The 22,459-nt window shown below is 32.8% G+C and overlaps 1 protein-coding gene across 1 annotated transcript in view; it reads right to left on the reverse strand.

Annotated features, from left to right (window-relative positions):
• The window catches only part of LOC147068085 (netrin receptor UNC5C-like), a 278,146-nt gene that overhangs the window by 247,415 nt on the left and 8,272 nt on the right, over window positions 1-22,459 (reverse strand). The window lies entirely within an intron of this gene.

Below are 22,459 nucleotides of genomic sequence, written 5' to 3' on the forward strand. Positions count from 1 at the left end.
AACGTTTTTTTTGTGTCGAAAAAAACGTATGAGTACTTATCTATTTACTGCCGGTATGTGGAGTACCTACTACAGTCGAAGTAAAAAGTTATCAACGTCAAATGGATTAGTTTTCGAATCGACAGATGGTTTGATTGATATCTTTCTACCTGCAAACTAATGATTTGTTGGAACGACGAAGAACGATGTACTTTAGAAATTATTATCATTGTATACGCATCGATAAATAGTAAAGCTTGTAATGATTTTAAAATGGTTTATCGCTGCGTTGATGTTAATCAATCTTATTCATTTGTCCATATTATGATGTCCATATACGGAACAGTTTCCTGTATTGGATTAGTAACTATTATATTGGTTAATATGAATGCTTCTAATATATTATTTAACATATACAATGCTGTTTATTTGTATTCTACCAACTAAAAGCTAATATATGAATTTGTTTATTTAAAGAATCCGTATTATATATTCAAATATTCCAGATCAGTAACCTAGACTAGGTACTTTTAGACAACTTTATAATCCATTGTTGTCTAAAATAAGAAGAATCATATTATGTTGTATTGTAACCAGAACAAATACCTAAATACCTATTGAAATATTTTACAATTTTTATTAAGAAAACTAAAGCAAAATATAACACCAATAATTAGACTAGAAATAAATAACCGTCCATTTTTGGAGCATGTTTCATGCATCAACAAAAAATAGTCAAAATATTAGTTAGCCAACCCAGTGGTCGGCAAACCACGGCTCGCGAGCCACATGCGGCTCTTTGGCCCCTTGAGTGCGGCTCTGCCACAAATGCCCTCTGCCATATTTGACATGGCTACAAAGAAGAAGCAAAGAAAATCGGATGACGAAAATAAACCTACCGACCTGTATTATTTGTCGAATAACATGAAATTGGCGCATAACAAGAAATCAAATTTGTAGGGACACTTTACAACTAGACACACGTCATTCAACACAAAATATCCTATCGGTGATGCAAGGAAGGAAGCGGTTGAGAAACTTTAGAAGAGTCAAGAAAAATCAAGTTCTGTATTTAATTACCGAATACAATCTTCCAACAAAGTTAATATTGCATGTTTTGTGGTTAGTAAAGGGATTTCTAAGAGAGGAAATCAAGAGTAAATTGAGAAGTCGTCTTATTGATGGGAACCTGGAATCATCAATAAGAATAAAAATTAAAAACATCAACTACAAACCTGACGTATCCAAACTTTCCAAGGAGATGAAAGGCCATAATTCACATTTAGTGTTTGTCAGTCATTGTCATGATTTAATTTTATGGATACCTTACATACAATTAAATTTTTATCAATAAATAAGATCATTATTAAGTATGATATCAAGTTTTATTCAGTGTACCTACCAATAGTTTAATTAAGAATTAAATCATTAACTAAAGTTTATTAAGTTAATAAACAGTGTACCTACATAGGTATATAATTTCAGTTTAAGAAATTTGGCTCTCAAAAGAAATCTCAATCGTTGAATTGTTGATATTTGGCTCTGTTGACTAATGAGTTTGCCGACCACTGGCCTAACCAAATAGACACGTCCTTTATACATACATACAATAAGACATATCAGTGGTAAATATTGATATATTGTGATGTGTAGTATTATTTTACATACATAAACCCTAGTGACTTAAAAATATATAAAATGATTCATACATGTGAAACACCTCTCGATTTAAATTATTTGCCTCTTTTGAATAACCTGGCGCCTCTTACCACCATTTTGTCTTTTAATGCCTCCCACGAGGTAATTAACACTACTTTTGGAATCATTGAACTAGTTCAAATTGGTGACATGACACTTTTGTTTTTGAAGTTATACTTCTTTCGGCGCGTTTGGAAAAACAGATCAGAGTGTATTTTTGGCGTGTGACACGTAACACACAATTTATTTTTTCACACGAAAAAAATCGCTCTGGGTTAGATTCGAACCACGATTGTTCGGTTATCAGCCGAACGCACTGCCTTAACGCCACAGTATGATAATGCAATTGTGACGATTATACAGTATAATATTATATCGTTTAGAATTGTTCCGTTACGTAGGCAGCGAATTTATTATTATATGTACGAAGAATTGTTCCGTTACCTAGGAAACGAATTTATTATTGTTGGCCAAAATAAAATAAAAACAACGATAAATAATTAAATTATTTATTTAGTGATATAAGTTAAAGTCTCTAGAAATAAACCAGCGGCACTCCAATAAACGGCCCTCCTTTATTCTAGTTTTTATTAACATGGAGCTATTAAAACGTCAATTCTATCTTATATCATACTTTATTATTTGACAGATCTGAAACATGACATTTGCTTGGTGAAAAATATTCTTTCGCGTTGTGTATTGTACCTACTCATTTTTATATGTGATTAGCTGTCAAAATTAAGCTTAATATTTTTAAGTGTGATAGGTACGTTACTTTTGTTTGGTATTACATATTTAGTTTATGTGAAAACTATTTTCTAACAGTTTGAATATTTTTGGTTGATGTGAATTTTGACTAACGCGGCGTGCGATTATTTTATTTTGTTACGCTAAAATAGTATAACTTCTAACGCGCGTACATAAGTACACACACCGATTTTTTTTTAATCAGGTACTTAATTTAAACAATCCAAAAAACAAAATGAATAATCTTACAGTATTAAGTTTAGATATAATAATATATTAGATATAATTTTATTTTATTGAAAGTTGGTGCATAATATTATATTTTTAATTATATGGATTAACATTATTACTCGAATATGGAGTGAGCCATGTGTTAATAGTATTATAGAGTGTCTACTGAATACTGAGGTACCTACAAGTTTATGGGAGATAACTTTTCAATTTGTGATTTTCTCGTCGAAAATCCGCTATTTTCTCTGCTATCCATAAAACTCTTCAATGGACATTTTATTACGGTTAGCAGCGAATGTATGGTGAATGGCGGAACAATAAGCTGCAACAGCAGTAGGAAATGTTGTTTTGAAGCGATTTTTGCCTTCGAAATCCGCCCAATTAATAAAAGTCTCCCGGAAACGATAGGGGAAGGGTTCGCGTCTGGTTTTGTAGAATAACAAAAAGGGTTGTTATGAATACGGAATGAATTTGTTCGGCAGAACTGAGCGAGGCAGAGTGATTGTGTGGTCGGAGTCAATTTGCTGCTTCACGTAGGCAGACGACGTCTATCTGGACTCACACGGACGGATTGTGCGCGAGACACTACTCCAAAAGCATTGATTTTAAGAATACGTAATCCAATGAAATTAAAATTCAATAAATTTACCACACATTAATGAGATAATGTACAATGGTGTAATTTGTTATATAATTAGAAATCTGCTTATCACTTGTCGGTAGGAATTTTGCTTTTACCATCATTAGTATACTTGATTTGAAATGTGACTCCCAAAATAGTTATCGACTTTAATATGAATTTAATCATGTCCGGAAACTTGTACGTATGCAGTTCGCCATATCGCACTTCACCGTGAAATGTTGTATCGGAAATATATGGCCGTATATTAAAGACCGTCCAACCTCTTTGGGTCGTATAGTACTGACATAAAATTCATGTATAAATAAAACACGGTTCTTGACGGTTTACACTTTACAGGAAATCAGCAGCAAATAAATTTTGAAAATAGTCGATACCTATACTGGATTATTTGTTAGGTTAGGTTTTCATTCTTGAATTCATGAATTTTGCCAAAATCAGCTATGGAAATTGAATTAACTCATTTAGTGCTAACATCGCGACTGGCGCGTTTGGAGTCGTTGGCCATTATATATAATTAACGTGTTATTTAACGCTTTCGCTGCTTAAGAGATAATGAGATTTTAATTGCCCCCTTTAAAATGCACGTTAATTACATCGATCGGCCGCCTGGTCATTACGCGCCGTGTGCGTCTTCCGCGTCGAAAGTATTAAATGTGGTAATTGTAAGGTAATTAAAAGGTTAGCAGTGATTGTGTTAACACAATGTTCATATTGAATCTAATACAATTGGAGACCGTATAGTATACGGTCATCTCTTTCCGATAAGAAAGCTCACGGCGAACTGTGGCACGGTGAAATGTTTTACGTACAATTTACATGTAACCGAATTTAATATAATTTTCCTTGCCATTTTTGCTAACTATTTAAAAGTTAATCTACCTAATACCTCTACACATATTACATAATTCATAAAAACTAAATAAAAATGTTGTGAAATGTGTCAAGTGGACGATATATGGCATGACCAGACACCAATTTCGTACTGCGGTAAAATATTTTTAAGATCGCAGAGTTGTTGGAACATGACGATTTTTAATAATTTCTAGTTAAATACTGTACTGAAGCATCAAATTTTGTCACGATAAAAGATAGTTGATAGGTACTCGCACTCATATTTGAATTAAATGCAGAGTAACAATTGCATTCAGATATCACCCTGCAGTGTATGGCTAGATGTTGCGTTTTTTACCAACATAAACATTTCAGGGGGTGTTACTGTACTAAATGGCAACACTGCCTTTACACGGAAATCTAAAAAACACAATGTGGTAAAGAAAGATAAAACACGCATGCCGACTTAGATTTTGTAAACTGCAACTGAGCAAAAAATATGGAATGGTTTTATAATAAGGGTTTTTTTTGCAATAAAGTGAAAGCAAAATAAAAGGAAATGGAGCGAATTGTCCTGTATTTTTTGGAACCAGAGTAGACTTATTTTAATTTTAAAATTATATGTAATTCGATAATTTTATTTATAAACTTTTCTATTGGTGACATTTAAATTACATAGCACATTACAATAAATTAAATTAAATACATGTGATAGCTGTGTAATTATTTTTTTTATTGAATGAACAATCAGTTTTTCACAATGACATGGTTAAAAAGATTAAACGTATCATTTAAGTACATATACCCAAAAAAGTTAAATAAAACCTCGTTATATAATATATAAAATTTACGAATTTGTCGTATATTGATTTAGGTATATTATTTTTATATTATCACAGTTTATTAACTATTAATTTGTAATTATTGTAAAACGTAAAAGCATAAAGCCACAATGGCCATTGAATAAAATGTATGGATCAGCGCTCGAAATGGAAAAGTTTACGAACCGGAGCGCTCGACAAATTTTCTGATGATATTTACATAGTCATCAAATCGTATGTGTATTTTATAAAAATAAGTGTGTCAGACTTTCTATTCTATGGACTATCTAGCTCAGACGGTCAACATATTTTTTCCACTAGACGGAGCGATAATTTTACAGATTTCACGAGCCGGAACGGCGCTCCGGTGCGTTCCGTTCCATTTCGAGCCCTGATGGATATAAACTAATATGTATAATATAATTTAATTAGTCTAATTGAGGTGTTGAGGATTAAATAAGTGCAATGTAACTAATAATATATACTACTATACTAATAATATATATAGACTAAAAATATATTTAAAAGTCATAGCTTAATGTATTATACGTACCTAACAATCTATAAAATATTGAAAGCCATAGGTATACCTAATATCATGCAATATTGATAATCATTTTTTTAATTTTTTTAAGTGGATAAATATCTATATGAAATTAATAGCTAAAAAAATGCTACAAAAGCCATGCATTGCAGATACATTTGTGGTAAAGTTTTCAATGTTGTCTGTCAATGTTATCACACAATTTTAGATTCATTCAATCAACAATAGATTTAAGGTTTTAAATTATGACAAAATGTGAAACAGGCCACCAAAGTTCGTAGATATACCGTTCAACCACAACAAAAATGTTGACGAATCGCGATCAATACACTAGGACTAGGTATTGACTCTGTGTTTTACAAATCGATTCTCATTCTATGTCAAACTTCTCGGTCAGCTAATTCTGATAAATACCTCGTCACTTGTTTTTATTTTGTCGTAAAATGTCTGAAGAATTTCAAGTAGACAGTGGCCAATGAAAACTTTAGTTTCGCTCCATCGTTTCATTACTTTATCCCTTGAAAATCCCCAGTAATCAATCATGATTTGCGATGTCTTCAAAGAGGTTTGTCTGTACACGGTATAGGTTTGCCTAACGATCGTGGCGAGTTTTTATAAGTTTCTTATTTTTTCTTCGTCTTTTGTCTATTTCTAATCGATCCAGAGCGGACTTAAGAAATCCAACTATATAATCGCGTATTGCGTTCAATGAGTATTAATGATCAACAATCGTAAGTATTTACTTTACGATTAATAAACCTAGGTGCATATTGCTAATACTTACAACTAGTATTTATTTAAAGAAATAAAAACGATTGTACAGCTTTAAAGTGTAATCACCAAAATCCACTACATCAGAAAATAAATAATATATGTATATACTAATTATTATACATAATTTGTAAACAACGCAGATATATATACTTACTAAAAAAATCTTTGAAAAAATACGACGCCTGACGGGACTCAAACCAGCTACTTGAGTCCTACCTAATAACGACGAAGCTAGTATATTATAATATTATATCTGAAGCATTTGCAATGGCGATCGGCTTTTGAGGTTTGAATCAAGGTATCAATAATAAGGTACTTACCTCGATTCCTAGCCGACGTCAGGATCTTTCAAAATTTAAGTTTTAGTACCTACGTTCTTGCACTTAGTACCTAATAATTTCATAAATTCTTTTTTTATTCATCGAATGTAACATTCTTTATTGAGAATACGTAATTAGGAAAAAACCTCAGACCTACTAGAAAAAATCTTTGAAAAAAGTACGACGCTATCCATTTGGTTTTTTACCAATGTGTTTTATCAAAGGTAAGTAAGTACCTACATGTTATTGGTACCTTGTTACACACCAAGTAGTAGGTAGGTATATGTTATATATCTGAGGTATTTTAAAATTATGTGTGTTCAATAAAGAATGTTACATTCTTAAATCTTGTGAATTATCTGTTGAATAAAAAAATAGTTTAAAGGTACACTAATTAATTTCAAAATATAAACATCTTAGCCTTGCCTTACCTCGCACTATATATTATCACCATGACATAACATAAAAATAATACGATCTTCTAATGATATTATGTAGGTACTTTCTTTCATAAGTTAGTTATCATATTGAAACCAAAACATCGTAACCAACATTTGTAAATATAAAACTGTGGGATATTTTGTGTCTTAAAAGTAAGTAACTTCAGACACTAAAATGCGTAAGTCTCTAACAGGATATTAGGTCATAACTTAGGGTAGAGTGTTGAAGTTAACATATGGTGTTCTAGTTTTGTTGAATGTATAAAAAGGAAAATATTTCATTATTACAATTTTTTATAATATGTTTTTGAAAATCTAAGAACGTTAAATGATACGCCGATGGGGATAACTCAAAAATATATTTTTTAATGTAATGTAATACATTGGCACCAAAATACACATGGTTATGGCTTACTCCCTTTGATTAGTCTGCTGGTTGATTTTAGAACTATTCTCACCATTAATCCAGAAAGTACAAAATGTTATCGGTTAAGTTTACGAAAATATCTGTAATGTAATATATTTATATTTCTATAAAACCGTGCCTTAAGCTGACTACAACTTATGTATTAGGTACTAGACAAGTTAGTTATTCATAATAAGTATATAATATTTTTGTTTTTTTATGTTGATTAATTTTACAAAATAAACAATGAGTGATGAATCACATGTTGATAGGTTATATAGACACTATTCTAATATTATGTGGATGGTCTTAGTAGTAAAGAACCAATTATCATAGGATACCAATATTGTTACAGTACACTAGTAAAGTAAAATAAAACATGCGTCAGGGTAAAATGGGAAGTATGGGAAGAGGAGACTAGTGATTATTGGCAGCATAAACGGTAAAAGAGGAAGGGAAGCACACAAGATCGATCAAATCAATTATGTGATCGGATTTTCATTGGTATCGGCAATTCAATCGGTTAGGAAAACTGATGGAAGACCATGCGCAGGAATCACTAGTGACGAGGCAATGAATGAGAAATATTCTAATAGTAGTGGCAAAGGGTGACTTTTGGAAAGAGGTAGGCTGTGGAGATCTGATAAAAAGAGCACACTTGTCAGGTATACTTACGAGAATAGTACGATATTTACTACTAATGAATAGATACACACTAGTAAATGACAACGACACACTAATTCAATGAAACTTCAAAAACTCATTGACGATATAAAAATGAGCGATGTGTTTAAATTACGTATTTTCAAAACATGTATACCCAACAAAAAGCATTAGATAAAATTTATTTTTATTTGTAAAAACAATCTACACTTACTTATTCATTAATATTAGATTAAACGCCGTTGAAATTATTTTTTTAATTATCTAATTATTAATGATTTTGGACAAAGTGCGCAATCGTGACAACATTATTATGCCCGAATGTTTTAGGCTCTGCGATAGGAGCTTACCTTATTTGGTACAAATCGTGCAAACTTGCTGCGGTTACGAGACGTAAAGTCCATACGAAAAAAATTCAGAATTATTTCACACATAATCGGAGATTTATTTACGTCGAGACGTCGCGGCGTTTATTATTTATTTACGGCGCGCTGTGGTATATTTTTTAATAAATTGCAGTTGTTTTGTAAACTGTGTAATACTGTAATACATTCCTACATATACGACATCTCTCGTTGGCAAAATAAATTATTTTTATATAACATAAATAATGAAGTGATTAAGTATATAAATTTGTCAATATGCAATTAAGAAATATTTTTCTTAAGAAGGTAGGCTTTAAATAATCGCCTAGTATGGAGTCTTCGCCACTGTCTAATAGATTATATAAAAAGGTATACACACTATTATATTTTAATAATTTTAAAACTTCCAGTAAAAACTCTCAGCATTTTTATTAACTGAGGCATCGTGCAATAAGCATGCAAATATAATATGAGTTAAAAAATCACCCTTAAAAGTGAAATCCTGTAGGTGTGGAAACTTCTTATCTGACCATATAATAACCTCGGGCTATTAGGCGGGCCGCCCCAACTCTTGGCGTATTTCATTAGCGGAAGAGCGGATGAACGGGGCAGGGTGGGCGGAAACGACTGCGCGCCCCCTCGCCTGACTGCCCCACTCAGTCGTGGCTCTGCGGAGATTCGATCATGCGGATAAGATTTATTCCTGCTATCGACGGTCTCACTGATCAATGGATTGAACAATAGCATTTACCTTGAAATGTTAAGGTGTGGTATTGATTCGTGGAAAGGTGTAAAATAGAAAATAAGACAACGGAGAAAGCTGTTTTTACAAACTTAACTGTGAAAAATCGATAATAGGATATTATCATTTATGAAAGATTGATAATAACTACCTTTGGCGCAACTATGCCTGAAAATATAATAAAACTATTTAAGCTTGCCACGTATTATAAAGTAACAATATTTGATGGTCTTTGGTGTTTAATCGATCACGTATTTTATTGATTTTACATTATTATGATGTATTTTTTATTGAACATCTAAACTATAAACATACCACATTAGCGTAAATTCAGATAGTTTTGAACTACTAGCCATAGTCAGAGATGCACCGAATAGAAAAACCGTAACAAAAATCACATTCGCCCTGCTTAATTATTGCACACTAGAAGAAACCACAACAACGCATATACAAGGATCCTCTCCGCTCCACAATTCCATGTGTATCTAGACAGTAATGAAGAGGTTTCTTAAGAGATTTTTGCTTTACGATATATGGATGTTAGCCATTTGTTCAACCTATTCGGTTCGGGCTTCAAACACACACTTAAAAACAAAATATGAATTTGTCAAACCAGGGATTCGAATACATGGTCATTGACAGTATAAGCCGACGTGGTAGCCGCTCGCCCATCGCAAGCATGCGTCTATAATATTACATTATTATTTTAATAATTCTTCTTATTTTGATGCCGTCTTCTATAGAAGGTTGCCGACCAAGATGTAGTATCCACACCTCCCTATCATAAGCCAGTCGCATCACATTCGTAACGCCTTGGATATTGAGCCACTTACGAAAGTCGCATAAGCTTCTGCTGTTCTCTACCATCCCCTGCGTTATGAGTTTGAGTAAATAATACTTCTTATTGTGAAAAATATGGCCTAAGTATGCAGCCATTCTGCACTTAATAGTAACTATACATACGTTATATTCAATTGGATTGTTTTAAAGCCTCCTCATTTGAAAATCTTCATGGTACGCCGATACAGCCACATCTCGAAAGCCATCGGTTTTATTATTGCCCGTTTCTTTAACGTCCAGGCTTTGACTCTACACGGTATACATAGACCATGGTATTATAGTCATCCAGCGAGTGGCCAGAGCTATCTTAATTGTAGAAGATATGTTTCGTTAAATTTAAAAGTACTTCTTGTCTACTAAGTCCTGATCTTAATGTCATGTTGTGAGCGGCAGCCTTCATGTATACGGATATAGCTCAAATCTAATAAAATGACGAACTTAATACTAATAAAATTATGAAAAGATAACAAATAATAATTACAAGATAAAAATAACTTTTTATATACAACGCTTTTAAATTTTCTGTTGAATCATATAAACTTGACTTGACTAGCTTAAACGATCAAAATATTTGTACTTGATAGAAATAATACTGAAATGTGTCAATATGTCATTTTGGCATGTCATATTGATTTCCATAGTAACGCACGTATATATCTATTAATAATTTAGTTGCTAGGACCCCAGACCCCTAGCATCTAATAATGGTGTCAAAATAACTTTTCATACAAAACAGAATTAACTTAAAATGAATTCAATTCCACCTAAAGATGGCTAAAAGTATAAAAAAATGCATTGGAATCGTGTTGTGATATATTCTAAAAGTTTCAAATGTCTAGCTAGTCGGGAAGTTAGTTAAAAATCGATTGCAAGATTTGTACCGGACAAAGAACCACCGGACAAATAAGAATACGAGCTAAGAAAAACGTTGTAATATACAAACTTATATAAGTGACATGTGTCTAAAAAATGCTAATAATGATAATATGAACTTATTTTTCTAATGGCATTAACATGTTCGTTGAGTGAAGACAATGACAACTCGTTTCCCCCAATTAGAGTAAGCATTTTTAATACGAAATTTAACTAGCTAGGCTAGTTGGAATTATTTTATTTATTACTGTTTTACGTTTCTAACAATTTCCGAGAAGGAGAATTTATTCTAATTGTGATAAAAGTGAAATTTATTCGTGCGCAATGCCTTTATGTCTGTATTGTGTATGTGCTTATATTATGCGTAATACAGTATGTTCATGGTACATATGAGAAAATATTAAATAAGGTATTAATTTGAATTGAAATATCAAATGTTTGTTACATTTATAATAATTATGTATTTTTATAAAATACTCATAATGATTTCGTCGTACTGTATTATCAATCAACATGATTTTAGTTACCCCATCTCCACCCGCCGTGTATATGCAGCCGCGATTTGTGAATGGCCGTCTTCAATGATGCTATAAACGTGTGAGAATGAATAAATTTTAGTGGCACACTTCCTTGTCCCGATACGAAGCTGCACGGGACTGATGTATCACCCATGCACATTAGTGCAGAGTTTTAGAAAATAAAAAAAGAGACTTGCTCTGCCGTCCTCTGTACCCGTGTATTGAAACTCTGCCTAAACAGAGGAGTCAGGAGATGAAAGTGATCGGAATTATTCCGTCCTCCATGTCTATATGACGCAGAAAATTTTTCAAATGCCTTAAAGTTGGCCTTGGTTGATATCAAGTTGGCGTGGCCAATAGCGCCCGCGTGTGAACGGACCCTGGCAAACAGCTCTGCTCGGTTGGATCCCATCAGTGGAAATATAATAAATGTGGTTAAAGGTTGAATAATAATCTCAAAACTATAAAATAAGCTTCTAATGTAAACCTAAAATATGATAAATGAGAACATTTACATATTACTAGGAGTTAATGAATCTCATTCAAAAAATCACTGTGTCCAGAATATTAAACAAACGTCGAAATAAATTAATTAGAATATTGTTAACTTGACATATATAATAAAATTAATACGTATATTTTAGATACTACAAATTTTCATAAATATCATCAGGCGGAGTCGATTTGCTGTTGGATGTAGTCCTTTCCTGACTTCTTCAACGCCTTATGGTGCTTATAATATACGGAAATAGGTTTAAATGGCGTACACACTACCCAATTCAAAAGTGTCGGTCACTGTCACCTAGTAAACGAATAAAGTGGGCTTCGTAGTGAACGTCGGTCTTGTGTGGTAGATATCTCTTATATGTGACAGTTTCCAGTGATTATTAAAACACGTTGATGTTCATTTTATTTTTTAAAACATTAAATAGTTCTTAATTTATGACGAACAATTAATGCGTCTTACTCGTAGGTAATGAGTTCGTAATTACCTAGTATAATTTTTTTCTTTTCAATAATTTCCTTTTGTGTTACTATTTAAGTTTGATGGTGTATGGATGGACTTACATGTTTTTTTTTTGAGTTTGAATTAAATGTGTAAGATTGTGATCTTGATTTGGATATATTTTTTGTAGGCAAATAAACCAATTATATGTAAAAATGACTGCGGAGATACACATAACTGACAAAGATAATAGATATATAAAGATCTTGAATTGGAAATTGATAGATTACATCGTTAGAAGCGTAGATCATCGCTGAACAAATCAAATCATCCGATGATACCCAAGAGATATTATAGCACTCAAATAGCAATCAAGAGTCTGCTGAATCGATGAAATAACCGAGTTTAAAAAAAGTAAGTGCCAATGAAAACTAGTGAAACAGCTAATAGAGGTATTTGTTTAGAAGTACATCGAGAGGATGTTGTTGATTTCATGGATTAATAAGTATTAATGATTATTCCATGAAAATTTCTTCGGTACAGTATAGTACTATTCACCCTGTGGAACTTACTATATTCATTTTATCACTGATTATATGGCTGTCGTGACCGTTAAATTGTACGATAAACTCTCATTTTACTCATTTATTTGATCGCATGTGCACATTTTAATGCGCCCGGATAGTATGTGAGTAAAGTGTGCAAATACTGCGATGTTGGCAACATTAACAAAAGTTACTATGCCTAGTCATTAGGAAAATTATTATTAACGATATCTGTATAGATTTATATGAACAAACATAAACTTTTATTACTGTTATAAAAAAGGTGTTAAATTAATAATTTTGCATACGTATAAATCTTTCACTGCCAATTAAATACTATGCAATAATTATCCTTGGTATAAAGTCATTAATCATTATAATTATTATAAAATATAATAAAACAAATAATATTATAGTACCTACCTTCCCATATCTGAGCATCATTTGGTCGGTACCGGTTTCGACAAACATTCATAACTGTTTTGAATATCTGAATAATAGTTGAAATTATAATTGTATCAAAATAGTTAGTCTAGTAAGTATATATAGTACCTACGTATTTATAGTATTTTCTATTATATCTTATTAATATTGTTTATCTAATTGATTAGGGAAAAGTAATTTTATTAAGTAATATTTTTTACTATTTATCTCTCTTCTCGTACTTTCTCTCATGTCTGAGAATCGCGTCCACTTCTATAATATTTTTGCGCGATCAAGACTGTCTCCACCCCTCACGTTTTTTCATTTCTTTCAAGGCAGCCGACAGAGTGACATGTGATCTTTTATACATTTATAATATAACTTTTATAAGTAAGTACCTACATATTAAATAAATTATATTATTAATGTAGTGGTTCAAAGTTGCTTATTCTTGCTTCATCAATCATTATTCTAGGCTCCAATGTCCAATAATATAATATACGAGTATATTATTGGACATTGATGATGATTTTGATTTTTTTTACTCTGTTCGCTTCACTAAACAATATAAATATAATATACCCTGAGAATTAACCCGCCATGCATCACACCGATGGACGTGTCATCAGTTATTTATGCCTGGAAATATCTCAGAAGCCAATAGTGTGTTGCTATGCACTCAAGTGTGCTTTGATTGAGTTTACATATTTTTTAGTTAATAGTACCCACATAAGAGAGAAGTACGGTACTCTAAACAGAGATGAAATACTGAGCTCAAAGTAATATTTAAAAACTGAGTATCTTTAAATATATCAAAATGCAGTCATCAAGTAACCTGAAGGGATGCTCACAAACCCCACTTCCATACTAGTTCCTCCGAATTTCATGCAAGTGGCAGATTAAGCGATGTAATTTTTATATGCTACGTAATTGTGTCATCCCCATAGAAAGTATATAAAGAAAATTACCATGTTCGATCCTAAGTATTTTAGGCTCCATAAATTGGGATTGAATTAACAGATTTTTTCGCGACAAATGGATGTGAACCACTTGCTCGACTTATAAAGTTCATTCAAATTAATCTGCTCATCAAACTACATCCGCCTCGTACCATTCCGGTCTTAATCGGGCGTATCACGGTACCCTACCGCTGTATGTGATGCATTAATATTTTTTTATGACTCGGAATGTCTCAGAAGCAGTTGTCGTCATGCATTCAAGTGCATTTTTGACTCAATTTAGGTCCATGCTTTAGAAAAATAGCCTGTGAAATCGCAAGACCCGGGATTAAAACTAGAGATCTACGAATTTATAAGCCGATACTTTACCGCTCGGCTATCGTGGGCTATGAAAAAGTATATAGCATAGCTTCTAATTATAGTATAATGCCTAAATGTAATTTTATTTACGACTCATATGCATAGTACTTAATCATATTATTTGAAGATTATGAGCATCATAACCTGAGTTAAAAACAACAATTTATCTGAAATCTATGATTCAAGATCATATTGGATATTTAAAATACAATTTACGGTTAAAATATGTTTTAATATAAAGTTATTGATAGGAATATAACTTTCTTTATCTTTGATTAGTTAGGTGAGGTTAAATAACCATTAGCAATAATTACGATTTTAATGTAAATGTTATACGGTTATACGAGTATATGAATTCGTACTGTCCGAATTCTTCAACCATTACCGTTGATATATTATTGAAATTAACATTTTTGTTACTTTATTATGTAGGTTATTATATCCTATTGTTTTAAATGCGAAAATTTAACGTGTGTTGTAATGATTTTATGTAAAACGGTCGTTGTAATGCAAAAAAATCTTCTTTCAGTAAATATACTCCGCCAATTTACGAACATTTTATGTCCCTTTTTTTGTTTTCACGCTACATTACTTTAACACAAAAATGAATCGTTTTAAGTAAGCGATTTAGAGCGGTAATGAAACAAAAAGAATGTATGTGTATATTTTGGTAAAAATGGAGAAATCGGGTAGACGACATGTACGATAATGGACGTGGTTGAAAAATTAGGGTCTAAAAAGGTCGTATATATATACAACAAAAAGAATACAGCTCCACGATGATATATTACCACTTTGACGTAGATAGCAGCGATCACTGTTTACGCCGTTAAAGGTTTTTCGTGTATCAACACATTTGCGATTGAATTCTAACAATAAATAATTTGTCTATACTTACCCGAAATCGAGACGACTACACGAAAAGGTTATTTGGAGTGCTCGATTTTATGTACATCTTTTTGATAGCGTTAAATGTAGTTCATAGTTATTTTATATATTATAAACTATTAGATATTTTTTTAATTAATAACAAAAAAATAATATCCTATTTACATAATATTGTTATACACAATAAAACAATTAATATACGAGTATATTATGTATAATAATATAATAAACTATGACAATATTATTATTTTATTCATCCGTTAAAAATGTAACGAAAATGGTAAGTACGTTCCTAAATCTCTTGTATACCTACCAATGCAATCTCTATATATATAAAAATCTCGTGTCACGATGTTTGTGGTCGAACTCCTCCGAAATGGCTTAACCGATTTTTATGAATTTTTTTTTGTATATTTTTTAGGTATGAGAATAGGTCAACAAGTATATTTCATACCGCTAGGTTATTTAGGGTATCTCTATCCAGAAAAATTTTCTTTTATATTTTTGACAATTTTTTTTTTGTATTTTTTTTATTAATTGGCATAAAAATACCTATAACCCAAAATTTTCACCCTCCTACCCCCACCCTCCCATTTTTTAATGGCGATTTTATTATTTTTGTATGAACAAATTTAACCGTCGTTCGTATTTCAAACAGAACGAAATTATTTGTGTTGTTGAATGACAGATGGCGCTACGTCCGAGAAGAATTCGAGAGAAGCGTCGCGTCATTTTGACATTTCATTCGGCATATCACAACGCAGTGCGTGCAAAATTTTGTACGATTTATTTTAATTTATCTATTTTTATGTGCGTGTATTACAGTGCACAATGCCAGCAAGACGCAAGGAGGCCATTTGGGCCGTCGAACGAATCAAGCAACAAACATGCAAAATAGTAGAGCAGAAAGAACAGACGAACAAATCTAACAAGATAACAAAAAAGTGCGTGTAAGCATGTCGCAATTGCGTGCATCGCAATCACAAGAGGCACGAGCTGAACGAAATCAACAACGACAATTGGAACGGAGCTAAGCGCGCCGGTTCGTAGTTAACACATGCAGAGCAAATGGCCGACAACGCCAACAAGTACATCTGCTTCGTTCCTTCGTCTCGCATTCGAGTACGAGCCAGATATTGAATATTCCGCTCATCCGAAAGTGCTGATTGGTGCTATGGACAAAGAATGTTCCCATTGTCATGCGCTCAAATTCAAACATGCGTCAGCCGGGATGTGTTGCGCATCAGGATAAGTGCAACTACCAGAAATTGAGATACCACCAGAACCATTGAACGGCTCGCTCATCGGCACGGTTCTAGATTCAAACCTGTTCCTGAAGTCCATTCGCACATTCAATTCATGCTTCCAAATGACTTCGTCCGGAGCAACAGAAATAGTTTACAATACTGCGGCAAATGGTCAACAATTCCATTCTACGTTCAAAATCAACGCGGCGCGGCGGTGAGGACATCAATCATGTGGATGCACGTTGCGGCTACAATAGCTTCAATTTGCCTAATGCCAGGCGCATCGTCGGCGAACTGGACGCCCTGTTGAATGAGCACAATGAATTATTGAAATTCTTCAAAGCACACATACACGAATTGCAAAGTGACAATCACGCTATTGTCATCAATCCTGATAAAACACCAGCTGGAGAGCACGTACGTCGATTCAATGCGACTGTTGTTGACGACATTGCTGGAATCATGGTTGGCGACCGCACATCGACGCAATAAATCGTGATTCAAAGAAGAAACAATAATCTGGAGTTCATCGCTGACACACACCGTTCATACGACGCTCTCCAATATCCACAAATTTTCTGGAAGGGACAAGACGGATATTGCATAAACATTAAACAACGAGATCCTGTCACAGGTAATTCATTCATTATGAACATCATTACTCATTTTGAATTGAGAAAATGAATGGTTGATGTTTTTTTGTTTTTATCGGCGGTCATCGTCTACAGCGCTCTATTCCTCTTTCTGTCATAGATCCCATCCCCACACACTTACGATAGATTCGTTATTTTTTATTTAACAACCAAAATATTCACTAGAAATAATTTATATGGCAGAACAACGTTTGCCTGGTCAGCTAGTATTAAATAAAAATATACATAATTTTGAAAAATCTCAGAAATATGTGAGTAAAATGAGGTATTTGTATTTAAATGGTTTTGCGAAACGTAGTTAATACCTTTTCATACGAATCTTTATATTATATATTATCCTCTACAAAAATGTCACATTCTTGTTATTTAAAATAAATAATTTTGAAAAATCTCAATAACATACCTTTTGGGAAAAATCATAGAAAAAAATGTTCACTATTCCAGTGAGTGGTCTTATCCTTTTCGATAACGATCTGCCAATGGCTCGTGCAAATTATTTCTAATGTCTACAGTATCAGAGGTGTTTCAAATTTCGTCAAGGAAAGACAACCAGTTTTGTGGTTAAATCGTGATATATATATAAATACACCAGTGAATATTTTTGATTCAATAGTGAATATTTACATGGTTTTATGAATATGAGCTTCTTATTATTGAAGTTACATATGATATTATGCGACTCAGTTCTACTTTATTTAGATTTTTAAAAAAAAAAATATATTTTCAATAATAAAAATCTAACAATCTACAAACGGTACGAAAAAAGAGGAAGTGCGTTTCAGAAATAACATTTAAATATATTATGTAGGTACATCAATTATTATTATACACTCGGGAGAAAATAATTTATGATGATCTCTAAGGCCAAGTTACATAATAATGCACAATGTAATCATAGTCATGTAAGTAAAAGTGCCTATAAAAGTAGGCACATCAGTTAAGTAGGCATAATAGATTATTTTTAAAGTTTAAGCGCTGACATAGTCATTTTTATCTACGATCCAAAATGCTCACGACGCGTTCATTCCAAAACCAATTTCCTACCTTATCAAACGGCAATCATTTGAAACTAGTAAGCAATTGAATAAAGTTGTATGATGTGTTTTTCAATAGATTTTTTATGATAAAAAATACAAGGGGTGCTGCATTACACAGATACAGCCTACCGATGATACAAAAGTACAGTCAGTGAACGAGACAGCCAACACATTTTTTTTCAAATATCACAGTTATTTTATATTCGGTTATACATAAGTATAGTTTGAAATGAAACTTTTTTTCTTACTATTTTTAACAAGTTTTCCTCTATATGATGGGAAACAAGGAGCTATAAAGTGTAGAGATAAGTATTCAAATATTTGGTTTATATTCTGTACCAAAAAGTCGAAACCTTTTATGTGCGTTGATACATTTTTATAATATGACATATTTTTAGTAAGTACCTAACAATTGATATTTAGACTAAAATTTAATACAAGTATTCGGCTCTGCTGCATTTAATTGTGATTTCAATTAAAATAACGCAATTTTAAGAAACAAAATTAATTTTGTATATATTATTTCTTGATAGTATGTATTTGATTATTCTACAAGATATATGAAGGTTGTTGACTGCGATAATCTTAGGGGTTGCATACTCACCGATTCCACGAAACAGAATGACTCACATAATATATTATAATGTGTTTTCCGGAACCGATTTTAAATAATAATACGTACAAAAAACGCTGATATTAATAATTTACTTTCACGAATGCACAACAGTCATTTTCGGCCATGTTTTTTCCTAGTTAAACTAGTCTTATCAAAACATTATTTTTCACTATTGAATAGAAAACCCTTCTTTATTCTCTTTACTATTAACCCAACCTGTTCTGTAATGTCTAGTCACGTAATACAGATATATGATTATCTTACAGTTATTATAATTAATATTTATTTCATATATTATATAATAATAATACTGAATAATTTTGATAATCAAGTGTGCTAGGGGGATAGGGGGGCGGGCTTGAGATTTTAAAATACCAGCGACCTGCTACTATTTTATTCAGCACTACATCACTATTGTTAATAGATGATATAGAAGTGGTGCTTTTTCTAAGAGCTTTTATTATCTCTTCAGTTGACTGTAAAGCAACTACGGAAAGCGCGCGCCACCTATTGCATTATACAAAAAAGCCTTACGCAATGCGCTTCAGGCTACTCTCATTAGGCAGTACATTCAGCATTTTTTACACCTGGGACTACAAGCTTAGGTAGGTAACCGCTTCACAATACAGGCAATATAGGCGGCCTCTCCGCTACCAACAGGAATATTGTACAACTAGCTGTGGGGCATCCTTGTGTTGATCGTATGTGACAGGATTACTACGAAATTGTATTTGCATATTTATTATATACCCACGGGTTGCATACAAAGTTAAAATGTTGCCCTTTTTGAAATAATTGCCATGTTGGCTTATTTTTGTTTGTGTATCACGTTTCTATTATTTCACAAGTTTTCTTCTTTGTACATTTATAATATTATCTATTCATCCTACCACTATCATCATCAGCCATATCAGCTGGAGAAAGGCTTCCCTTCATTCACAACATTTTCTCGATTCACTGTATTTACGGTAAGTTTAATCAGACCATCTGGTTTGTAGTGGAGTTTTACAATACGAATCATTCGACGTCACATGCCTTCTCCTCTCTTGCTATCAGGGTCCATGACTCAATACCGCACCAAAATATAGAGAACACTAATGTTTGCACAAGCATAATTTTTGTGTCAATTGAAATTCTTCGATCTTTCCATATAGAATCAGTGTGGGCTTCCATATTTCTGCTTCACAGCCACCTTTTTCCACTAATGGTCGATCCTAGATATACAAACGTGTTCACTGTTTCTAGAGTGTACTTGCTGTGAGTAGAAAATTAACCTGATCGATATCCATTAACTTCGCCTTACATTACCAAGGAGGCCGTATTTATGACTATCTTCCTCTATCTGGTGTAGCTGCTCTGTGAGTTCTATTTTATCAGCAGTACCTAGTTAGCGTAATATCATCAGTTTTATTTTTATTTTGTGGCAACCAATTGTTATTTCGCCGTGTAAATAATCGTACCACCATAATATGACTGTATTTTGTCCAGCAACGTGTTCAGTCAATAGCCAGTTCAAAATCACACATTTTTTCACACGTTTCATTTATGGTGTTTCCATGATATCTAGTATGCTCAATGTGAATGTTATTGCGTATCAATTTTTAATTTTTGGAACTCTGGTTAAATTGACCCGATTAAGGATTTAGCAGTTAATTACTTGGTGGGTGTACCAATAGCTAAATTAAAAAAAATATTTGTAAAAAGTCTAAACTAAAAAAACCTTTATATCCACTTGACATTTCATTATTGATTACACAAAACCATTTATTTATAATATTCTGAATGATGTTTTAAAATCTAGAGTAAAAAAATAAATTAACAGATTCAGAGTAGATAAAGTGAGATCGACCGTTTTAGATCATTTTGATTGCATTTTGAATATATTATTGTGACCGTGGATACCAGCGTTAAATTCATTTTTAAATAGTCCCTACTTTTTTTCGTATACTAACTTTATGAAATAGTACGTAGGTACCATTAAAATATTTATTTAATTTTTCTTTCAACCATCTCTGATCCTTATAGGATCACAAATGAGCCTCCACTGAGTGAAGGTTTGTATTAACAGATTTTTTGTTTTTACGAGAAATTTATTTTTGCCACTTGCTTAACCTATTAGGTCCATACTCTGACTCCAAACACAAATTGAAAAATAAGGATTAGAACTTGGGAAACAACATTATAAGCCGACGCATAAGCCGCTCGGTCATCGTGGGCGATAATTAAGTGATTACTTATATATTTTATTAATATTTCTCGATTAAAAAAAAATGAGTTACTGTAACCAAACGGTTGAGTAACGGCATCCCTTAGAGATGCTTCACGTTGCTGGTACATGTTTGCTACGGATGCCACCAGAGGGTGCGATACTCCGTACCCTTGTGTCACAACCTTAAGGGTTCTATCGCCGTGTCCAACCCTCCTTCATCCTGCAGCGGTGCTACACAAGCGATCTATACGATGCAGGCCTCACATGGCGGGAGGCGCGAGACATGGCGATAGACAGACTAAAGTGACCGTGACGCGACCCTGTACTTACTCTGCACCCCAACACTGGGGTCTGCCAGGGTGAAGTAAGTGAGTAAATAAGTAAGTTAGTAACTCTAACTTAGCTTTTCAATCATTTCAAAAATCATACTTAAACTACATATCTAAAGTGTGCACATTGAATCCAAATGCAGGTATTTTTTTATCTGGTACATATTATATAGAATAATACAATAAGTATAAAGAAGTTGTATTTAAAGAAATAAATATTAAATAGACGGTTAAGAAATAATTGCAAATGTTACGTTAATCCATTTCTTTACTAAATTTACCAAATTTACGCTTTATAATCGATTTCATGATTCATTTTTGTATTACCAAAGATTCTTCATTACCGAATCGAAATGATTTGTAACGCTGCCGAATGAAATGTTACGTTCAGTAGTTATTTAACACTTGCCAGGTGTCGCAACCCTTATTTAATGCTGTGGGAATTAGCAACCCCCAGAGTCGCGCGAGGCGGGGTAGCTGTTCCGAGCAGGCACCGTGGGGGCTTGTTCTGATAGGGGGTTGCATTTCAAAACTTCAAAACGCCGAATGTTTTGGATTTGTGAGTAATGCGATACAGTGAATGAGCCACATACTTCAATCATTGTGCTGGTTGACAATGACAATTGAATTCAATGCGAATTTTTGGAAACGATTAGTCCAAAACAAGAAATATATACGGTAAAAAAATACACTTGATTACAAGATCCACAAAATATATCTAACATTAGAATAAATTATTTAACTATACGTTTACAATGCTTTTATTTCTCTAGTATGAAGATACCTATATGAGCTAAACTTAACACAATGCT

The sequence above is a fragment of the Rhyacophila brunnea genome, unplaced genomic scaffold (assembly GCF_057557595.1).
Source record: "Rhyacophila brunnea isolate RB1 unplaced genomic scaffold, BYU_Rbru_1.0 scaffold_3, whole genome shotgun sequence".
Classification (NCBI taxonomy): Eukaryota; Metazoa; Arthropoda; class Insecta; order Trichoptera; family Rhyacophilidae; genus Rhyacophila; species Rhyacophila brunnea.